Raw genomic sequence first — 21,681 nt, 5'->3', positions numbered from 1 at the left:
TTTCTGTACTGTGCATGAAATTTAAAACAAATCATATGCTGCAGCACAGTTTCTTCAAACATCTTTTTCCAAACTCAACAGCTTCTTGGTAAGATGATTTAGGTGATGAGCATGTTTGCATAAATGCCATGTGGGCCACAAAATATGCACTCCACCTGTAGAAACTGCTGTCCTAACTTATCCCAACTTCCTTTGCACCCCCTATTTTCATTTTTTTCCAGTGCAATAATTGCAATAGCACAGACATAAGGCAGGACTTGCTCCAAAATTCTCCACAGCTCCTTGTAGGAAATACATGGGAGTTTGTACTGAAAGTATCTCCTGACAAACAGGAGATTTTTTTGTGGATTTTGTTGCCACCCCCTCTCCCCACCTGCCCTTTCTCTTCTCTTTATTTTTTGTTCCTTATGAGATGGATGGTTATTATCAGTTTATTATTACTGCTTTTCCACAGACTTTCTCAAATGTCAAGTGAATCTGATCTGGAGTTCAGGCCCATAATTACACTGGACCAGCTCCAGGAACTCGTAAATAAATCGGTGGTGGCTGTTATGGTTGCCAGAGCTCTGTCATTTTGCTCTTCTGAGGGTGGACAGAGGCTTTGGCTCTTTTCTAAAATTCTACACTTGCTACATAGTTTTTCACACCTTATTTTAAAAGACCATAGTCTTTCTTACTGTAGTTTGGCATAGTTTTACCACAGGCACAGAAAGCTACTAGACTGCTATAGTGTTGAATATGTTCATTTAGAGAAGCAGCTGAAATGTGGATTGTTACTTTAAAAATTTTTTTCTGCTTTGTCTGTATGTGGGAAGCTCACAGGAACAGACATTATTTCTGTCTCTCTGCTCTGGCCTCTCTGTTGACATTAGTAGTTTACACTGGGCTCTACAGTGAGGCAGATCTTTGTCACGGTGTGTCAACTGTGCTCAGCCCCAGAGGTCAGCTCCAAGGCTTGGCAAGAAAGGCCCTCAAGTACAGAGATGTCTGGATTCAAGATCATGGCTTAAAAGGACTGGGCACAACATTCATTCCCAGACCTGGCTCACTGAGGTCTGAGAAGTTTACTGGTGACTTTAAATGTTACTTTCAAGCCTGTTTCTAATAATGTCAATGCACATACAGCACAGCATCTGGTTACAGAACTGAATCTCCAGTCTGCGCAGGTTTGAACTGAAAACCATACAGATATTGATCTTCTGATATTTTTGACACTTTTTTTTCATGAAAAACTTCAAATAAACTACTGAAGCACATCATGAGATTTGATCCAGAATATCTAACTATTCAGAACATGGTTCCTCTCCTTCAGCCTCATCTGCAATTAGAACTAATCCCCATATCAGCCATTCAATGATGCAGATGGCAGCACAGATCGCAATCTGCACAACTTGATCTACAGTAGGCTTTTACCAGAAGCTAAAATAATTCCTGAAATCAGAACTAATCCTTAGTACAGACAAGGCCTCAGACTGCCAACTAGTTCCAAATGTTTTTAAGATGTGAATACTTGTATGCTGCCAATGGGACCGAGATGACCAATTCTTTTCACGTGGGTCACTTCAAGGCCAGCAAATGGTATCAGCACTTCCCCAGTGCTACCCTGGCTCACAGACACACAGTCACATAAAGGTGAAAGTTGCTGGACTCCTTTATAATAGATTGAGTCATTATGTCTTCTGCAGAGCACTTTTCAAAACAAAGCAAAATACTTTATGGAGTGGAAAACACTGAATTATTTGCAAAAAAATGTCATTTCTCTTCTATATCCTTCCCCAGGGAGCCCATTGTTCAAATGAGTATTTGCTTGTGCCCCAAAGTACAGATGTTTTTGACTCTTGTCATAAATCAAACATGCTTATGTCTAACACATTAAAAAAGAGTAGAAAATAGCAGACATGGATTAAGATGGTTGGTCTGACCCAAATTATAGTTCTTCAATAATGTTAATTTTTTGCCGATTCTTCTGGGAACAAAAGATTCAACAACATCATTGTGCTTCCCTCTTCTCCCTTGGAATGAAAATCAATCTTTTACTCCTTTTGAAATGTAAATTTGAAATAATCATGTATCTGGATCATGGATTAAGTTTGCAGGAGAAAAGTCTCTGGCAGAAGATGGCAGGGACTGTGCCTAAAGCTAAATCCAGACACACAAATCAGCTCTGAGCTCGGGTGAAAACAGAGATCTGGTTAAATGGATTGCAGGTTTTCAGTTACAAAAGTTCCATCAAGAAACCATTCTGATATTTGAAAACAAATAAGAACAATTTCATGTCACTACAAGAAAAGCAAATTTAGCAATCCAATTACTTTTTTATCCCCCTGGACAATTCTCTCAGGCCTGTGTTAAAGGGCATTTTTTTCAGAATCAGAATTCCATCTCTAAACCTTGACAATTCTAGTGAGATGGTGCTGCCTCTTTTTTTCATAAGGAAAGATAAGCCTTTCATAGTTTCAAATAGGGGTGTTGAACAACAGGACAAATTTTCTTGAAAGGCAGCAGGATAAAATGTATTTTCAAGATCAGTTTTTAATCCATGGCTTTTAACCTTGCTATGATTTATGTTTGACCTCCTTTCCACAGTAGTTTTCTTCCTTCTCTCCTTCAGACTGGAAGGACATGTCTACGCTTTCCATTTGATGTGGGTTTCATGTATCTGCACAAAGTAATTCATAACCACTTGGCAAAAGGCATGTGCCCACACCACATCATTATCCTGCAATTAAGAAAATTCTCCTTGCCACAAAGTTATAAAGCCCAGTGATGTTTCAAGCTAAGCCCTCAATATTCATTCTGAATTCATCTATGGCACAAAGCTGGTGTGGTGCTGCAGAGAGGTTTTGTAGTGTGCCTCGTAAAATACTTGTTGAGTGTTGATTGGAAACTTTTTAGGTTTGCCTCATCTCAGTATGTTTCCACACCTTAAGATTTTATCCTGCTTCTCTGCAGAAACTTCACACAGATATAGAGGAGCTCTTCTCTGCAACTGAATGGAACAGAAGCATGTTATTGTGTTTGGTTCTGGGCGTCCTCTACCTAAGTGGTCGGGTTTAACACATTCTTCAAATGATTTTTAGATTTTTGATTATTCTCTCTGTGTTGTTGGTCAGGTTGCAGGTTGCTTTGTAAGACATGATCAAGCAGGTCTTGAATTATCCATGTAATTCACTTAAAAAATATTTGATTAAAGTAAAAGACTGAAGTGAAACCAAGATAAAAAGATTCTGCCCTCTGGGAAAATAGTAGTCAGTTTCAATTAGTTATAGAATATTAATTACTAGTACTGAATACTTCAATATAATTAGTTGTACTAACTACTGCATATTAACATTAGTCAGTTTCAATGCTGTGTTTCTCTTTAACTGCGTGGACAAACACCACTGCATCAAAGATGAAGTCTGTAACATGTTATTTCCTCCACCTTCCTAATGATGCCTTGATTTTAAATAAATACATCCGAGGGAAAAGAGTTTCACCCTCTAAATGAAATGTGGTGATGACCTCCCGACTTCTATCTCATGTGGCCCCATCAGTAGGGAAGGAGCAGGACATTTATGGAATTGCTCCTTTAGAGAGCCTTTTCCCCAAGGTCTTCCAGGATCTGCTGCAGCCCAGCAGAAGCAAACTCTTCCACCAGGTTGGGACAGCCTGGAAAGGTCGTGCAAGTTAATAAAGAGCACAGTCGCGCGTCTCTGAACGTACACTACAGAGAAACACTCTCCAGAAGCGCTGCTAACGCAGGAGGGCCCATACCCGTGCGCGGGTGACGCCGCCGAGCCTTCCCAGCCCTTTGCCGCCCCGGAGCTCTCTGGCTGGGGGAACAATTAAACATTCTAATGGCCACGCTCGGTGAAAGGAATCCAAAAATGCCGTTCCCCGCCCCGCCGGGCGCGGCTCCTTTAAGGCGCGGAGCGGAGCCCGCGGAAGAACGAGAGCGCGTTCGGTTCGGTTCGGTCCGGTCCGGTCCGTGCGGCGCGGGGCCGAGAGCTCCGCACGGTCCCGCCGCTCCCGGGCCGCTCCGGGGCGCGCCGACCCCCGCGGCCGCCCCGCCCCGCCCGGCCCGGCCCGGCCCCGCCCCGCCGGCAGGAGGCGGCCGCCCCCCGCCCCCCGCGGCCGCGCCGCTCCCCCCGCCCCGCTCCGCCCCGCCGACCGGCCGGAGGCACGGACGGACGGACGGGCGGGCGGGCAGGCTGAGGGACTGACTGACTGGCGAGGCCGCCGGAGGCAGCGGCTGCCCCCGAGCCGCCGGGTGCGAGGTGAGTGGCGGCGGCCGCGCTCCCGCGGGAGGGGCCCCCGGGCACGGCCGCTGCCCCCGGGCACGGCCGCTGCCGGCGCGGCGGAGGCGCCGCGGGCTCCCCGCGCTCCCGGGCAGCGCCCGCGGAGCTCCCCCGAGCTGTTGCTCCCGCCGGCGCCGCGCTGTCACTCCGGCTCGGGGCTCTCCGGCGCGGCAGCCCGTGAGGATGCGGAGCTCGCCCCGCGCTCTCCGCACGCCGCGGAGCACCTGCTCGGGGCCGCGCTGCAGCCGGGGCCGCCGGCGGCGCGGGGCTCCCGGGGACGGCTCGGCGCCCGCGGGAGCAGCGAGCGGGGGGCGCGGTGCAGGGGCCGCCCGAGGCGCAGGGGCCGGATCGCAGCGGGGCTGAGAAGTGTTTGGAGGAGTTTTGTCTCTTCTTTCAACTGGAAAAGGAAAGGCATCGGCGGCGGCAGCAGCGCGCACGTGTGATGTAAAGAAAGAGGGACTTTATGATGCTGGCTGGTTGCAGCTCGGTACGATACCGGGAAAGGCGGACAGAATCAACAGGGCGCTTGTTGAGTAGTGCGCGGAACCGCTTCGGCCCAAAACCGCCGAGCTGGTTTGGAGAATACTCACCTTGAATGGCTCAGCAGTGGGGTTCTGGCTTGCCCCGACTCGTCCAAACTCCAGAAAACAATATGACGTTTAGAAAGGGGGGAAACAATGTGGTATTGTGATTAATAGGAGAAAAATGAGTAGGGCATGCTGATGGTTATCAGTGCAGTAGTTGTAGGTTTTTACATAAAGCATGGCTACCTAGTGCTGCAGAGCTGACTACTTAATCTTTGCATCCTTTCTACTAGTAACACTTGTAGTCTGATGGATCACGATCATGGATTATGACTTCTTTAAGAGAGACATAAAGTGGTCTTTTGAAGACTGAGTGTACTCAAGTTTATTACTTGGCAGGGGGCAGCATCATGAAGCCTGGGAATGAAAATAGGAAGTGAACATTACTAATTTAGTTTTGATATTGTGTCTTTGACGGTTATAAGTGTCATCATAGACTGATCCTAGTTCAGATAGCATTTCATGCACTGAAAAACATTACTCTTGTCCTGGTTGGTACCTCCTCCTTCTAGCAGTGCAAGCAGTCCCTCTGATATGGAATATGTTCTGAACAAGTCTGGTTATTTTTATAATGGGCAGATGTGTTTCTGGAAGAGTAAGACAGACTGTATCACACTGTAGAGTGTTCTCAGCCTGTAATATCTTAATCTCATCTGTTCAAAATGAAAACAACAGCCACCGGAAAACTGAAACCACTCTTGCCTGATGCACGTGGCTAATGAGGTTTATGACAACAGAACTGTGTCCAGTGTTACTACACTGAGGTGTTGCCTCAGACCTGGAAGTGCAGTTCGAGGTGAGGATGGGCTGTCCGCTGGCTCTGTGTAACCAGCAGTGGCAGAGGTCCAGCCTGAGTTTTCAGAGAAACAGTCCTGGTTTCTTTATGGTCCTTTTGGAGCCTTCATGAGATAGAAGAGCTTATTCTGGAGACTGGGAAGGGATAGTGGTAATGTGCCCTGCTCCTGAAACACAGGCTTGACAGCTTGACAGCTGTTCCTGCCAAGAGACGTTCTTCCCTGGTGGGACACTGAGGGGCTTGAGATGTCACCCTGTTCTCCTCTGCCCCCTGAGGCTGCAATAAAAGGGTTTTGGCCTGGTCCTTAAATGCATCTGGCCATAGGTAAAAGCATGGTGAGATGCTTTAGAGTAGTTTGCTCGGTTTCAGTTCTGCTTTGTTTATCTGTGTGGAGGCTTTGTTGCATGTTACTGTGTTAAGTGAGATGCAATTAAAATTTTGATTTGCTATCCTGATAGGAAATGTGCTTCAGCTTTCACTTTAAAGTAGTTAATTGTAATGCCTAAAGAGCCGTATACTAGCCTGGATGTGCGTGCCTGTGAATTTATCTGGCCATGGTATCATCACAAACCTCTCTGATACAGGCAGGATCAGAGTGTCCATCCTGTGTAGAAACTTCTGCAGTCATCAGAGGAATGTCGTGGGTTTTTTCAGAATAAAGCTCTGAGCAAAATTCCTGTCTTCAGGTGAGTGTTAGCTCTTGCTAGGTGCGGCCTGACTGTATTCCCCTGGGGGAATCATTTCACACCCTTTGTTTCACTGGAAAATTTATAGTTCCCAACTGCACTGCTCAGTTCTGAGTGGATGCAAACCATGCTGACTCATATGCTGAACTCCAGCCTTGCTCCATGTAAACACAGGCACACTTCTAAAATATTTAATTTGTAATGTCCTCTGTGGAGAGCTATCCCACAGCTCCTGGCATAATTCCCAGAAGCAGCAGATTCTGGGGTTCTGGGAGTTTCAAAGGCCATTGGTGCCCAGCGGGATAATCATCTGAACTAGTTTAGTGTAGTTTACCCTGGCACTGGGACAGTTCAAACTGAACAGGTATTTAATCTTGCTTAAAGCAAGTCTGCTTTGAACAATACATGGTATGTGTATGAACAATCTGGATCCTGTTGGGACATGGCTGTCAGGGGATCTACATGGAGGGAAATCTTTGTTATGGCAAGTACACTTTGGTGTAGATGTACCTCCCAACAATTTCTAAAACAACCTCTGTGGGCAGTTATAGTAAAATCAGGAATAAGCTATTAGAGTATTTGTTTTCTTAGTTCCTCTCTGGCGTATACCAGTGGTAGTTAATTGTCTTGTGAAATACTCAAGTTTATATCCACGGGTGAAATACATGTTAAAAAAATCTTCTCTGAAATCCAGAAACTCACACCCATTCATGCACACAGAAATTCTCATTCTTTTAATTGAAAATAAGTTACAGTATATGATTTGGCTACAAAGGAAGAGAGTGGAATCAAATAATGATTTTTAAGTACACTTATTTTGTCTGTACCTGCTAAGTACAGTATTGGAGTTTTAAGATAAATATCTTCTCCTTTAAAGCAGTAATTAGTTCAGTGGAGACTAGTTGTTAAGAAACTATCGTTCTTTGGTTCTTTTGTGGGTTTTAAAATTTGGGTTTGTTTTTTTTTTTTTTGTTAATGTGGACTTGGTTGAAAGAGAGATCCATTAAGATAAGTACAGAGAGTAATTTGGGAGAGGTTCAGTGATCTTATGGATGGTCTAGATCAATCCCATATCACTTGCTCAGGTGGGCTGACTGTCAGTGCATTACCTGTAATAGTTAAACATCATCTGTTTACTGAACTGTGCCCAGCTTTGCTGATGCCATAACTCATCACAACATCCTGCAACATTTTAAGCTTCCACTCTTAATGAGGACAAGATTCTAGAGACACTAGAGTAGTGGGATGTGCTCAAAACGGAGTGCGTCTGGGTTGCAGAAGAGATTCCAAACCTTGGAGAAAAAGCCCCTGGTGCAAATGGGGCTCTGGAGCTCACTAAGGTCCCCTGGGGATACCAACCATCACTCCCAGCGTCACAGCACAGCAGCACTTGTACCCATGCACTGTCAGTGCAGCAGGAAATGCAAATCTGTGCTCTTACCTTTACAGATGGAAGGATTTTAAGGTAGTGTTCCCATCACTTCTTTGACTGCAGGAGGGGTACCTGGCATAGTACTGTTTTGGTACAGGAAGCAGCTTTTCTGTGAATATGATTCAAGGATCAACTTATTTTCCTTCTTTATTAATACGGGGAATTTCCTTACAAATGTGGCTTAATTCACAAATTAATTTCACTAGAAAGACTTCTTTATCTGAAATCTGAAATTGAAGTGTACAGATGTGGCATTTTGTTGCTTAAGTGTGCTGAGAGATACGTTTACCATTAATAGGGTCCCATTAGTTGTGAGGTAGTTTTACAACCCATATTTCAAAATCCTGCTTTCTATGATGGCTGTTAGTGGCATTTTTCTTTGTAAAAGCAAAGGAAGTTAAAAATTGTGTCTGCATCTGTTACTGCTGTGATCACAGCTGTCTTTGTCCAGTTTTAACCATCCTATTCTGAGTAGCTCTTAACTGGGGTTGTAACTTCAATGGCTATGTGCAGAAGAAGCAGAAATGGAGATCTTTCGATGCTGTCTTCTTCTCTCAGTCAAAAAATATTTCTTTTGAGTTACACTAATTTTAATCAGGATGCAATGAGTTGAAACATTCCATTACTAACTCTGTTTTGGTGCCTGGCACAGTTAGGACTGATGGTTTTGACAGAAATTAATTATATTAATTAATTAATTATATTAATTAAGCCAGTTCCTTAGCACTATTTGATTGTGGGTTGTCTTGAGCAATCAGATGGTACCGCTGCTACTGTGCTTCTGAGACTTGAAAACTGGGGAGATCACTTGAAATAAGGTGATGCAATTTTTGTACAAGGTAATGTACAAAACTCTTCATCTTCAGATGGCAGTTGTGAAACAAGTGAGTGCTCCTTGCAACATGCTATCAGTTGTTGCATAAGTAGGCTCGAAATAAAGGCCACCCCTCTGTCGAGGTGAGCAGTGGGATGTGCTGTCTTCAGGTGCCAACTTACTTTTACACGGTTGTGCAACACCAGTGTAAAAAAAAGACACAAAAAGATGTAAAGCCCGTTTATTCAAACCCTCCTTTCTAGCCATATGCATTGTCCTCATCTGAAGTGGAAAGCTAACTCCTGTATAATCGATGTTAAAATGAGTTTGTAAATGGCTGACTTCCTAACTCTAGCTGGAAAATACTGTCATGAGAGTTTTTTTATAAGTTAGATGGCAACCTGTTAGTCTGAGTAACACATTGTTGGAAACTGTTGGTGGTAAAGTAGCAGCAGCTTGGAAAGCTCTGTGACCCTAATCCAGATTTGTTTTAGAGGGTAACTTCTAATACAAAATCTTGTACAGTTTGGTCCAGTTGGAGGGTCAGCTGTCTATTTTGAAGCTCAGACTGCTGCCTTTTAAGATGAAAGCCATATTTTGTGAATATGAGCTCCTTTTTATCTGTTTGCTGGGCTTGTCTGAGGGAAGGAGCAGCTGTAGTCCACTCGCTAGACCTGCATTTGGCTGTTGCTGCCATTGTGTTGTGTGTAAACATGTACCATTATTTTGGATCATATAGCAGCCTGTTCAAAAGGGTCTCACATTCCCCAGCTGTTCTGCAACTTTTCCATCTCTGAGCTTGCCAGCTGCTTAATACAGGCAACTGGAGCTGCATTTGTTTCTCTGGTGTTAAGTATTAGTGGAGATAAAATTGACTTGTTAAATGTTAGATGCTGTGAGCCCCTCTCCTGCTTCGAATGGACTTAAAACAAAACCAGGCTGTTCGTACCACATTTGAAGTTGTTAGAAGTTTTCTTTGTCACTAGTTGAACAGATTGCATAAAAATCCTTGTTTTGTAGATTTGAAACAAACCCGAAATACAATTGTGTTCACATATACAGCCACAGATCGTAGCAGTAACTAATCCAAAATTACTGGGTTACAAAATGGTGTGCCTTAAAGCCATGTCAACAGCTCATTTGTTTAACCACTTCTCTGAACAATGTTCAGTTTGACAAGGCATCCTGTGCTCTCTTGTCAGCCAACCCTTTGTTTACTGGATCTGGAACTTTTGTTTCAGTGGCAGCACTGCTCAGACTGGGTGTCAAGGAAGGAGCAGGGGCTCTGCAGGATCTTGTATCTGCAGTGAGTGCTCAGTCCAGGTGAGGAGCCACAGGCTGAGACCTGCCTTTTCCAGCCTGCTCTCCCTGCCATGAAAGTGATAAGAAATGTCTGGAAAATGTTTTGTGTGACTGAACTCCTTACTGCAGCTTTGAATCCATAGCTATCTGCCTGGAGATACAGAAGTTGAAAGTCAGAGTAAATTCTAGCTTCTTTGGAAAAAGGAGATAATTCTGTTCATGATTAAAGTTTCTACTCTAACCACTTAACCTGTTCTGTAATGTCAGTTTGGAACTTGGGGTGAGGAGGAGTGTATCCTTGGCTGCTGCAAGAGACTGCTAAAGATAGTGATAAAGTTAAGTTTTTAGAGGCTTGAGCTGGTGCCATTGATTAGTTTCCTTACTCCCATACAAGGGGATAAATCAGGTATTCACCTGAAATAATTTTTAATGCAGTTTTTATTTGAAAAATGTAAATCTGTTCTTTCATGGTTTCGCTATTTGTTGCATGGTGAAGGAGACTGGAAGGGAGCGACTTGTGCATTCTTTCTCCTGATAGGAGAAAAACCTGCCTCTGCCCCAGGTTCCAAGTTACCCATTGTAACTGGCCTGAATACCCTATTATTCAGAGAGGAAATTTCCAGGTGATAATAAATACATTTATTTTTTTCTACCTCTTTTTTTCACCACCCTTTCACCAGGCCTGCTCTATCCTTGCTGGTTGTAGGTTTCATGTTCACGTTAAACATCAACACTACCTAAACTATGCTAGGATGGCTCTGGCTTCATAATAGAGCCTTGACCTGTAAAAACAAAAGCAAAACCCTAAAAAAAGTCTCTTGATTTAAGGTGGCATGTTTCAGGATCTGTTTTTCGTATCTCCAAATAGCTCAGAGTTTGATCTTTTCCATTCTAATGCAAGTGTCTTAAAAGAAGCTGGAACACTGGCTAGAAACTAGCACTTGTCTTCTGGAAAGTTACTTTTTCAAAGTCAGTGTTGGAGCACTAAATCATTATTTGTCTGAAATCATAGCAGAAATACAGGCTTATAGTTTGAAGTGATCATACTAAAGTTATGTTTGCTGAGCAGAGTGATAGATTAAAATGCTGAGCTAACCCAAAAAATGTAGAAATTAATATGTGTTCTGAATTTAATAATTACATGTATAAACATTTATTTGGAAAACAGGTAACAGGGTTTCTCTTTCAGAACAGCAGATTGACCATGCTTTAAAAATAGAGGAAGACAGCTGATACTGAGGGCATGGAGACAGGGGTAGGGAATGGAGAAGGAGCTTCTGTCCCAGAGAAAGTTAGGGAGAGCATCATAGCATTTTAATTTTTTGAAGTGCTGCTGATTAATTCATAAACCCCTTTGGAATGCATTTAGGGAATAGACGTAGAGGAGATTGGGAGAAGTGGATTTTGAGAAGAAAGTAAGGAAGGGTTGGTTTGTCCCCAGTTGAACAGAGGCGGAAGACAGTGTCTGATTAGTGATTAGTGTTCAATTATTGAAGGCTTTAGGAGAAATAAATATTTCTTTCAGAATGTGATGAGAAGTGAAAAGATTTTAAATGGCCTTAAATTGGCTAAATATGTTTAAAATAATAGAGGGGGAAAAAGAAGGGATTACCATCTCACCCACCTCCTGAGACTGTTTTTAATGAAGTTGGTGAATGTTTTGGGAAGGCATAAAAATAAAGCATTTGAGAAAGCTTTTTGTTAGGTGTTTTTCTTTCTTTCTTTCAAATGAAAGGTTCTGCCAGTGTTTTTTTACTTGGCTTAAATTTGCTCCATCCTCTACAGGGGAAAATATTTATTTTAAAGTTTCCTCTAAACTTAAATTGGCTTCCTAGCCAATTTAAAGACATGTCTGTCTATGTAATACCTTCTAATTCCAGGAAAGCTGAAAACTCTAAGGCTTAATGAAGGAGGAAACCTTGTTGATTGCACAGGAGAGAAGCATTTCTAGCAGCAGAAAAAATTGCTGTTCTGAAAATGTAGCTTGAATTTATCCCTTCCACCTTTGTTTCCTTTTGCTGCTGTTAGTGATTTCCTTTGCTCAGTGGTAAGTGGTGTTGTGCCTGCCTCACTCCACTGATTCTGCCACTGCTCTCTGGGACTAAAAATTATAGTATGTGTCAGTTTAAAGACAGAAATAGAGCAGTGGCAGATAGAGCTTCTTCACTAAGCTGCAAGCTTATGAGAGTTATGATCTTTAACTTTGGCACTTGAAGTTATTTCTCTCCAGAGTGATCATTGCAGCTCTTAGTTGGGTTGTCCTGCACACTGATGAGTTTGGGTACCTGTTGTCTCACAGGTTGTGAGGCTTAAGTCTCTGCCCTATGTGTAGCTTATCAGCCATGTGCACAGCTCCCCAGAGACTGCACCAAATTGTCTCTATCACGACAAGATAGAGACAAAGATTCAAGGCTTTGAAAGAAGGTTGCTTAGGCAAAAGTTGCAATAATGAACAAAATTACAAAAAGAAAACCGTATGTTTACTTAGATAATATGTGTCGGTAAGGATCTGGCTTAGTTAGGCTCTGTTGTTAGGATTGCCTGTTACAGCTACTTGAGTTCTGGATGCTTTGCCTTGTTTGTGTGCTGCACGTGAGGCTGTGCTCTCATCTGTAATCAGCATTTAGCTGTAAACTGCTGAACAGCACCAGTTCTGCTGCTTCTCCCACCTTACTCCACAAAACTTAGCTGAGGTATTCCTGTTTGGAACATGCTGTTGCATTTAGGCTTAAACTACTTTAGTCAGAGTCTTCTGTCATTTGTGGTTTGAAGTATATGCTGTGGCAAATATTACTTCAAAGGAGTTTGTACAAAACTTGACCCTTGCAAAGCTCAGAGAGTAAAGACTCTGCAGAGCTTATAAACACCCTGACCATGGGATTGCACCAAACCTCTTCTGGATGCTCCCCCTGGGCCCGTCCTCTTCCTTCCTGTTGTACTGCAGAGTGCCGACACTTGACAGGCAAAGGATTTGTTTTTCCTGAAATACACTTGTTTGTCTTGTCTCCATAATATTTGTTGCATGAATGACTCGACAACTTGCATGCAAATGCCTATTTTTGTACTGTTTTTGTGGGTTGGCAACAAAGTAATTGTGGCTTCCTACTGCAAGCAAAAGCCTGGTGTATGGAACCCAATTGTTTATATGGATTCTTGGTATGGAATGCAAGTTTATTCTTTTAGCTTGAAACTAAATTGTGTTGAGTAAAATTAACTTTGAATTTAAGAGGCACTGAATCCAGCTAAACAATTTTCTAGGGCTTACATTAATAAAAGCAAACTATAGCATGGCTAACTACTGCTAGGGATGCATTTCAGGTTTTTAAAATTTGTGGTTTAAGAGGGGAATGCTCAGCTTATACTTGTGTAATAAACTTCATGTCTGAAGTGCACTGTGTGGTGTACCCAACTGGGATAGTACAGCCACAGATAATTTGAAGGGATTTGTGTGGGCAGGGAGAAGGCAGATGAAACATTCCAGGTAAGATATAAATTTCCATGGCCTGGTTTGGGAACCTAACCTGCCTTACAGTAAGAGATAGAGAGCTGTGAAAAAGAAGTTACCAGTGATTTTGTTTCATCTGACTTCCTGTTAGAGGACCTAGTAGCCTTTAAAAGAAATCTTTAAAGCAATATTTGGTCGAACATGCTTTTTTTGGATTCCCAGGAGGTGTTTGCCAGCAAGGAGCTGCTGACATCAAAAGCAAACCCCAAAAGGCCCATATTTCTGTGTGAAGTAAGGAAGCTGGGAATTGGTTTTGTGCTGAACTTCAGCTGAAAGATCTTTCCAAGTGCAATAAAGAAATGAGGCACCTTCCTTATTGCCTCCAAAATTTATGATGACTTATGAGACTCCTAGAGTAACATACAAATGAAGACAGTGCCCTTCCAATAAAACAAATATTACTTCATTAAACATTTCTTATGCAAACACCAATATGAGAACTTAAAATCATGCCAATCACCTCTGAAACAAAGCAAGTGATCTTGGTGTTACAGAGGTTTGTTTCTTAAGGAAGCCCTGAAAAAACTTTCCATGAACACGTTGGTATGAATTGGCATTCTTCCTTGCACAGGAAACCACAAATTCTTACTGCGGAAAACTTCTAACTGTTGTAAAACAGTCATTAGTTTTGTGTATTAAATGTTCAGAATGTTCTAGTTTTTGGTGGGTTTGTTTTTTAGTTTTTTTTTTTTTTTTTTTGTGTGGTCTCTGGAGAGCTGCTCTAAGAAATGCTTCTCTTTTGATAAACAGAAGATCGCTTGCTCAAATGTTTCCAGTCACTTGTAGTCCCTGTGCATGCTGCTGGGATTTGGATACTTCTCAAATGCCAAGAAGCCCGAGACCATCTTTATTGCTCAATTATTTTTACCCCCTCAAGTCTGACAGTTGCAGCAAGTGAACATGATCCCTGTATTAAATACAGCAATGTGTTTGATGAGTTGCTTTGTTAGGGTTTCTGAAACTGGTGCACTTGAAATTGCCCCACTTTGGTGGTGAGGCAGCTCTCAGAGCAGCATCACTCAGCGCACACACAGAGACACAGAGACACATGCAGACACATGCAGAGACATGCAGAGACACACATGCAGACACACGCAGAAACACACACAGACACACACAGACCCCCTGTGCTTGTGTGCACTCCTTGGAACACTTGTGTGCAATGTCAGTGTGACTTGTACACCTCTAGTATGTGATGTGTGCTACAGGCTGGGTGCTTCAGTTTCAGGCGACTGGAAAAATTACTTCTGTGACTTCACTGAGCATCCCTCTTTTTCTTTATGCTAGTCTTTTTCAATCTTCTCTTTTTTTTTTTTTTTCAAATCCCTATTTAGGATTTGGTATGCAAGCTATGATCAAACTGCACATGAAGTAAAACCCTTTCTTAACTAAGTTTTACTTGGTTTTTGTTCTTTTCAAACACACTATCAGAATTAGCACTCAAATTACACTGCACATTCTTTTTTTTTTTTTAGTGACAGAAGAAAGGACAATGGGTGGGGATGTAGGAAATCACATAAGCTAGCAGTGCTAAAAGTGTCTTTTTTCTGTTTTTTTTTTTTTTTCTTTCAGTGCAGGCTACTTGTTTGAAACAGCTTTATCATATCTTCATCAATGTTTTATAGTTTCTACTATTTTAGAGTGTTAGCTGGGTTCTCAAGTACTGGAACATTACTGCTGCTATTTAAGGCAGGACATCTGTCATGATGTGTCTAGAGTCTGATTTCCCCAGGCCTGAACAATTCTTGCCTTTATGCTCTACCTATGTAGCCCTTGCTCTTTCTACAACCTAAAAATAACATAGAAGTTAAACAACTCGTTGGAAGTCCGTAATTTCTGAGAGCAGCAACTTGCCAGTAGCTCTGTCTTGTGTAATCTGGACAATGCTTTGGCAGAGTTTCAATAATTTGCTAAACTAGGACAAATTAACTTTTCTTTCTGGTCAGGTGTAACTTTCTGTACTGGAAGGATGTGCACAGAATAAATGTATGTTTCTCACAGTGTTAACACTGCCTCATGCTGCACACACTGAGGCTTCTGGGACCCAGCCCTAGCAGCATCCTCCTGGCGTCCTACCCTCGGTTTCCTCCCTTGCTTCTGGAAGTCATGGCTTGCACCTTGACTTCCTTGGGATTTGGGACTTTTCCCTTCCAGTATCCTCAGTGTTAGCTGCTCTCTCAACTCTGGTTTATGTCCCAACAGCTGTTCAGTTTGCAGGCTTTTATTGTAAATACTTTGTACAATATTATTATGGTATTATCAAATATTCTGTGCACAGGATAATAAGGCAACTCTGTGGAGCCTCAGAACTCTTCTGTAGAATGGCAGACTCTTTTAATTTAGATAAATGATTCCTCTTCTCCCACTGAAACCCTGCTCTGAAAAATTTGTTCTAAAGAAAGTTTTAATGAGCTTTAAAACCTGTATCACAGTTTTCAGACCCCCTTTATGTCTGTGGCCTTGCAATAATGTCATTTTTTGGGATGAAATTTTATTACTCTCACAGCTCTCCTCCTATTTCCCTCTTTCCTTCCTATTCCCAGCTGTATGCATGTGCTGATTATCCTGGGATAGTTCTAGTCCACTCCTTCAGCTTTGTAAGCTGCTTTATCTCAGGTTTTTGTTGCTGGATCAGTAGATCAGTGTCTGCTGTTAGTGAACAAAGGAAGGTGTCAGACCTCCAAGGTATGTGGGAGCTGGTGCAATGGGTACAGTGTCAGACTGGACAAAAGATGTTCTCTGCACAGTTCAGTTGGCCTAGCATGGATCCCTAGATGAATATGAGTTTTCTGATGGCATCTCTCAGTTCTGATTTGACAAACTGAAAGCTTTCAAATGGAACCCTGAGATAGTGTTTATTTGAAGCTTAAAATGTTGGAACTGTATTTTTTCCCTTTGTGTTTGTAGCTCCTATACCACAGTGTTTTTACATGTCGTTTGTTTAAAGGAAGCTTTCCACTTCCCAGGGAAAATTACAGCTGGGAAAGGCCTGAAATGATTGCAGTTGCTGGCTGTGTTGGATTGTAACTGTGTATGACTCTTACTAACCAAAAATTCTAGATGCTGTTTGTCAGATTGTAAAAATGCTGTGAGACCATCCAGCATCTTTTAAAATTAGGCTGAGTTACAGCATTTTGGAGTTAGAATGGTGCTGGTGACAGCATGTCTCTTTGTACTGGTGGAGAAAAGTAAAGACTGGGGAATAAATATTAAGGAGATTTGAAATAACTATACATGGGTCAATGCAAACAACATAGGAAGTTTTGGGAAGCTTTGTTAAACTCGGGCTGAGTACTTACAGGTTTACTGGATAGTAATACATGCTATTGAATGTGATGGCTTTGGCTTGTGATCACCAGTGAAGGCCTGCTTTTTCACCTAGTTTTGCAACTGGGAATTTACTCTGGCACAAGGAAGATAAGTTTCTTACTTGAGTTAGCAGAAAACAAGTGTCTGGTTGGAAACATTCCCAGCAATGATCTGATTCCTAGCCTTTTGTGTAACTGCTCAATAGTGCCACCAATGCATATTTGGCCACAAAATAATTATGACAACTTGCATAAACTCCAGGATTTTTTAATTTCTCAAAACCACTTTAATATAGGGTGCGAGAAGCTGGTCATTTATAAACACTGGCTTGAAACAAAGCAATCAGATTTAACAGAACAGCTTGGTGTTCCTGTTCCAGGTGCCTTTGCTTCCTAGGAAGTGCCAGCTGAGTTTCTGAGAGCTATTGCTTCTGCCTGCTGCCTGCATGGCATCCCAGGTGCAGCCAGAGCCTGGTAAACTGCCAGGCTCTGCACACCTTCCTCGCAGTACAAGAGTCTTGTGACTGAAGACAGCATCTCCCAGACCAAGATCTCTAGATTATTGCTGGGCTTCCTTGAGAAAGGACACCTGAGCTGGATCCATTGCTTGCCACAAGTGTTGAATTGCTGCAGCGTTTTAGAGGAGGCTGTGCTGTACTATCAGTATATTCTCCAGGCTAATTCATATATGCATTTTTGACCTAAACCAAAGAAGGCCCTCTCTTCTTTTACATGATAAGAAACCTTTTCCTCATTATAAAGTATTGAATTGAAGTATTTGAGGTAAAGAAAAAACAAAAAACCCAAACAACAAACCACCAAACAAAAATATTTTGATTTCTCACTTCATTCTGGCAGTAGATGCACATCCAGTGTCTGAAGGGAAGACTAATGGCTGTTAAGCTCCAGATGTGAGAGGGTGTTCTGCATTACAGGTAGATGAAATAAAAAATATCAGAGCCATCTGGCAATGAACAGACTGCAACTGCTTGACTGCTTTGAACTTCACTTACAAATGAACTTCACGTATAAATGAACTTCACTTATAAATGAACCTTTTCACATGTTTTCTTTTGAGGAATGTCCTGAAAAGAGTCTCATTAGATTTTTTGTTTTGTTTTGTTTTTACATTGTTGTCTGGTGATTTTATCATCCAAAAATCCAAAATACTGCATAATTTGGTTCTGAGATTTAGATTCAAAGTTAATGTATCTCCATAGCAAAGTCCATGTTGTTCAGAGATTTTGCTGTATTAATTGTTAACAAAGGTGCTCTCACTGCTCAGCTGTGCTGCAGGGTTTGTTAGCTGAGCACTGCTTGCAGCACTCTTTTTTTAAGTGCTATTTTTGATGTCTCAAAGCACCAACATGTGTAACTTGATTGATGTGACATGGTGGAGCTTTATCCTGAAATGTGCTTCTGGACCTTGGTTGGGAGTGTTCAGATTATACTCAAAAATATTACTTTATATTTTCTCCAGGGTTAATTACACCATTGATTTGATTAATTTTATTTAATTAATATACTTATTTTGATCTTTGAACACAAGATCTGATTTTATTTGGTTGTTTGTGGCAATCTGAGTATTGTGTTTTATGTTTGGTTTTTGTTTTGGGTTTTTTTTTTTTTTTTTAATCCTCTTAATATCTTCTGCATTCCGTGCTGTTGTTTAGAACAAGGATTTATTTGAGTGTGCACCTGCTTAACAAGATTCACAGTTATGTTTCGGGTGTTTTCAGAGTCTTGCTTCATCTTATCTTCTGCTTTTGCTTAATTTCTGTTTCTCTCTTGTTTGGTACTATCCATTTGCAAGACCTTGGAACTACAGCTCTCTCCCATGTATAGGCAAGTCTTCTGTCTTGTTTCATAATTGCTCAGTGAAGAAATCTCAGTTGTTGTCAAGGAAGCTTGAGATGATTTGAGGTGTTGCAGATCAGAAGACCATTGCAGTTCTGTAACAGTTCCTCTGTTTTCCAGTGTGGTCGCTAACAGAGCATTTCTGAAAATTCACATAGATGAACAGAAGTGCAGTGGGCTACATTAATCCAGCATGTCCCTCATTATGTTATTTGATAAATATATTTTATTTAAACTTTAGGAATTCTTATTGAATTTATTTTTAATGAAAATAGTTCCATTAGTACGGGAATTGTTTTCAGTCATGTTGTCACAAGATGCTTAAGTACAGGAGATAAATCTGAACATGGGGGATGTCATGAATACACTGTAAAGAGATGATCTGGATGGACTTGTGCAGAACCTACTGGTTAAGGATTGTGCATGACTAGTCATGTCTTTCTGACTTGTCTGGGGAAACCAAATGTTTTTTCTTTCCATTTCTGAATCTTTCTAGAGACTGTGGTTTGCAGTGACTGTTGCCTTTGGTAGGAAATTCAACTGTTTCTATTTTGATTTTATGGTTTTCTTTCTATCATTAATCGATTCTTGGGTATTTGGGAAGTTTCTTTGGGGTTCCTCCTGAACTCGCTCCAAAGACTTCATTGCCAGACACCAGCCACATCCAGTTGATCCAAGTGGTCCCAATAACTGAGGTAACTTGTTCTCTGTTGGAGGTGGATGATGTCCTTGTGCATTTTAGGATGATGCATAATAACCTAACCAGGAGAGATGCCTGTGGAAAAAAAGAAGAGGAAAACAGGATTCCTAATTATGTGACCTCTTACTAGCTTTAGGGAAAGGGCTGCTGGAAGGCAGGTATATTTTAAGGGACTACTTTTTTTTATGAGTCTGCACAGCTTACATTCACATTTTGCACTTCAGCCTTTGCCTGACCTCACTAAATCTTCTCCTTTAGCCATATTGGCAGTATCTTTCTTTTCTCACCAAAAAAAAAAGAGGAATTCACATTTTAATATGCTTTTTTTTTGCACCACTCAATCATTTTGCCAGAGTGGGGAAGTAGTGTGAGTTTGGAAGGAGGGCATGAGTTTAATGAATGACATCGTCTCAACAAATTTTGTCTCTGTAAGTAAAGACAAAATGAGGGTTAAAATAAACTCCAGCAAAACTCCTTTTGAGAGTTTTGAAAGCAGACTCATTTGTTTCTGAGAGCAGACTAATCTGAAGCACTTGATGTTCAAAACTGTACCATTATTATATGTAGAGCTGTCTTTTAAAAAAGATTTTCCCCCCCCCTTAATTCTTGAATTGCAGAAATGGACACCTGTCCCTGTTTGGGTAAGTACTGGCAAGTTCAAAACTGGAAGTGGTTTTTATGATGAACTGGAGTTTCAGAGGTGACACTGCTGTCAGCTCTTGTCTGTCCTTGAATGCAGCATCTGTGGTCCTGTAGAAAACAGTTGTGATCACTCCACTTCTTGGCACGTAAAAGTTCAGCATCTTTAAAGAAATGAATACTTCATGCTACTAATGGCTTTGGAGTAACTATTTTAAGTGGAAACTGGGCAATTCCTTACTTAAAATGTGCTCCAGATCATTTTTGTAAACAGTCTAAAAATTATTTGATGCATCTGATTTTCAGTATTTCTCATCTATTTCAGGGAGACAGTAGAGTATCAAAATTGATGTGAAATTGATTTGCTTTGGAGAAAGAGAACAGACTGGCTTGAAGGAATGACTCTCTAGACCTTAGTGATTGGTATTAACCCTGAAACTTATGTACTGAGAATGCCATAGACTTAAATTACAATAAGGAGATAACATGGCAGGAAAATGAGTCAGAGAAGTGAGGTAATCTAAGAAAATCAAATAAAATTTACCTTGTAATAATGAATTATTGAATATATGGGGGTTTTTTTAAGAGGTGCTTAAGAACTGAAATCTGCATAATGGAATGTGTGTTCTAAAGGAAAAAGCTGCTATTGTTATGAAGTCGGAACATGCAAATGTCTCAGAGTCTGAAGAAATGTTTCAAAAAATCATTTTGAGGACCTGGAAGACAATCTTAATAAGCGTGTGTGGAAATCTCCTCCATAGTACTATTAGGTTGGCAGGAGACATCGGTTTACATGCTAATAGAATACTGCTTTCATGAGTGTTGCTGCTCAACAGGACTAAAAACATTATAATTTGGTTTTGCAGTCCTTTGAGAAGGTGTCCTGCATAATTGATGCCCCTGCTAAAGGAGCTAAGAGAGGCATTGTAATGGAACCATCTCTGATGTCACATTTTAGTTGTTAAGGAGCTATTAAATAATGAATCTTTAAATCTAAGGTCATATTTCATTTTGGCTAAAATTGACATTTATTTAATTACAGTTGTGCTCCAATTCTAGGGGTTTTATGGGAAAATTTTGAAAATTGTAATTGTTCTTGCTCAGATAAACAGTTGAGGAGACAACTGACTGCAAGTCTCATTGGACATTTGCCTGTGTTAGGATGGATGACTGTGACTTGAATGATTTCCAGGTATATAAGGAACCTTTTCTTTACCAGGTGTATCTTAGTCAATTTTGCTGAAGCTATTTGAATGTACAGTCAGGTGTACACAGGGATCTGGGTAAAACCTGGACTGTTTATCACTGGGATACCCACTCTGGCACTGTCTAGAACATGTAGGAATTGCAGCACTTTTTAAAAACTGTATTTGTGAGATCGGCGAGTTCATGCAGCTAGTGCTTGGCTTTTATTCTGGTATATCTAATTGATATGTAGAAGGAATTCAAGCTGCAGATTAAGGAATGAGTATGCCTGTGAGGGCTCAAGCAATGTAATTTGCCCTCTGAACTCATGACTGAAGCTCTAACTATAGTCTGTGTTTCTGGCCACTGTTTCTGTCCTGGGGCACTCTGTCAGGAGAGATTCCTGTGCTGTTCCTTGCACACTGGCCCCTGTCAGAGGTTCTGTCTCAGAAGAAGGGCAAACAGCCCAGCCCCAGTTTCTAACCAAGGCCTGGCTGAGCAGAGCTGTGCAAGTGCAGCTGAGAAGTCACTGAGATAACAAACACAGCCCATTTGGGTCTGCCAGTTGGCTGACACATGAAGTGGGAGTTTTA

General features: G+C 41.5%; 1 protein-coding gene across 5 annotated transcripts in view; it reads left to right on the top strand.

The window, feature by feature from the left end:
• The first annotated feature begins 4,093 nt into the window (after nucleotides 1-4,093).
• SVIL (supervillin) overlaps nucleotides 4,094-21,681 on the top strand; it is a 134,781-nt gene continuing 117,193 nt past the window's right edge. For 4 of the 5 annotated variants that reach the window (XM_072925392.1, XM_072925398.1, XM_072925393.1 and 1 more), the window contains exon 1: nucleotides 4,100-4,259. The gene's annotated coding sequence lies outside the window, so the exon portion shown is untranslated. Of the gene's footprint in view, nucleotides 4,260-21,681 lie in introns of all 5 variants that reach the window. The other variant, XM_072925391.1, reaches the window with a different exon arrangement.

The sequence above is a fragment of the Taeniopygia guttata genome, chromosome 2 (assembly GCF_048771995.1).
Source record: "Taeniopygia guttata chromosome 2, bTaeGut7.mat, whole genome shotgun sequence".
Classification (NCBI taxonomy): Eukaryota; Metazoa; Chordata; class Aves; order Passeriformes; family Estrildidae; genus Taeniopygia; species Taeniopygia guttata.
The sequence above is the reverse complement of the archived record's forward strand: the minus strand, read 5'-3'. Positions and strand labels throughout refer to the sequence as shown.